Below are 1900 nucleotides of genomic sequence, written 5' to 3'. Positions count from 1 at the left end.
ATTTAAAAGTAATCTCAGGTTTTTGGAAAACGTTTTTCTCTTCTAGTGTAATAGCAAGTTGACCATGGATTTTCAGATTAGACACTCCATTGGCTGGAAAGTAAGATATGCTTCTCCTTAAGGTGGTTGTATAGCGAATTAGGGCCATACTTTGGTTTAATCATAAAGTAAGTTGCATGCATCTTAAAGCCTTCAAATCAATGCTGCAACAATAGGTATCAGTTTTTGTACATGAAAACATTTTTTTAATTTTCTCATTAACCACATGTTGCAGTATGATCAATAATAAAAGTAGCTCTATAATTTGGATTTATCTCCAATCTCTTTATCTAATTTTAATTCAATATGGCTCGTTTTATTCCTTGGTTGATATGAAGTGGACTCATTCCGGACGAATCTTAAATTATTTTTCTGGTCATCCAGTTAGCTATAAGAGAAATGTTGTTTTTAATTTGGTTGATAGGGCGATCTTACTTGCCAGTACACGTTTTCACGGTGTGAATATTGCTAGGGTGAAAAACCTGTTGATAAAAAACAATTACCCTTTTAACTTTATTAATAAAAACATAAAGGTCAGATTAAAAAGACACAAATATATTAATCATAACAGAAGCACTACAAACACCTTCCCTCTCTGCAGAATTGGCATACCATTTATTGACAATTATTTCGAAAAATTTCAACCATGTTAAAACCCTACAATATTTACACTTACCCTCTTATTAACAATAAACTGCAGCATATCGTCCGCTTAGGAAAAGATACGACGAATAAACATAAACAGACAAATGTAGTATATAAGTTTTATTGTAAAAATTGTCCTGCGTCATATGTGGGTGAAACAAAGCGAGCGGCGGAGGTCCGCATCAGTGAACATATGAAAAGTAAAAACTCCGATTCCGTTGTTTGTGCACACCAAATCAATTTTGACCATGAATTCGATTGGGATAACTTTAAAATCCTTGACAAAGAATCCAATTATAAAAAAAGAATTATTTCCGAAATGCTTTATATAAAACTCGACAAACACAACATCAATAGAAAGGAGGATGTGCTTTCCTTTAATAGAGCATACCTTCCTTTACTACGAAAGTTTAAATGTCTCGATCGAGTTCATCGCCCTTTACCGTCTACCTTTGCGGCTCCGCCTATATAAGCGCTGGCTTGTTGTTGTAATTTATTGTCAGTCGACAGCACGACAGGTGACGAGTAAGTCAACCAAACTTACGAATTTTCGCGTACCTGCGGTAACAATTTACATAAAAATTTATTGTATTTTCGTGTTTGAGCCTTCCAGATCACTCATTGTGTGTTTTTAATTTTAATTTTGTAGCCTGATGAGGCTGACGCATATTTTCAGCGAAACGTTGCGCATCAATAAATCAACGCAAGAAAATTTAAATACACAATTATTTTGCGACCATTAAGGGCTCAAACATTTGACCTAACTTACAGATTTCGCCTTCACTTGAAATTTTATAGATGGATTAATAGTTTTCGAGATATTTATAAAATAAAAATTCATAAATGGGCATGGTGCTGAAATATAAGAACCTTTTTTTTCAGTACTTAGTTGGGTTAAAATCTTCACAGAAGGGTGTCCGCCGAGGCTTCGGTGGCAAAGTTGGTTAACGCACCTTCCCGGTAAGAAGGAGGCCCAGGTTCGACTCCTGGCCGAAGTGGATAACTTTTTTCACTGCTTTGTAGTTTTTAATTGGCAAAGTTTTTCGCACTCCAGCGATTTTCACTTTCAAAATAAGCGCGACGTTTCTATAAAAAATATACATAGCGCAATTTAGATGAAAAGAGGTCAATGTATAATAATTTGACTTTACATTAATAGTAAGAATCGAAAAATTTTACAGTTTATTCGAAAAAAGTTCTAACCTCCAACCTCCCC

At 34.6% G+C, this 1900-nt stretch overlaps 1 non-coding gene across 1 annotated transcript; it reads left to right on the top strand.

The window, feature by feature from the left end:
* Positions 1-1609: 1609 nt before the first annotated feature.
* Positions 1610-1682, top strand: TRNAT-GGU (transfer RNA threonine (anticodon GGU)). Its single transcript has one exon. It is a non-coding gene; the product is annotated as a tRNA-Thr (tRNA).
* The last annotated feature ends 218 nt before the right edge of the window (positions 1683-1900 follow it).

Source organism: Copidosoma floridanum, unplaced genomic scaffold (assembly GCF_036245765.1).
Source record: "Copidosoma floridanum isolate Cflo_tuat_1 unplaced genomic scaffold, Cflo_Japanese_pri ptg000004l, whole genome shotgun sequence".
Classification (NCBI taxonomy): domain Eukaryota; kingdom Metazoa; phylum Arthropoda; class Insecta; order Hymenoptera; family Encyrtidae; genus Copidosoma; species Copidosoma floridanum.
This window is presented reverse-complemented; position numbering and strand designations above follow the sequence as displayed.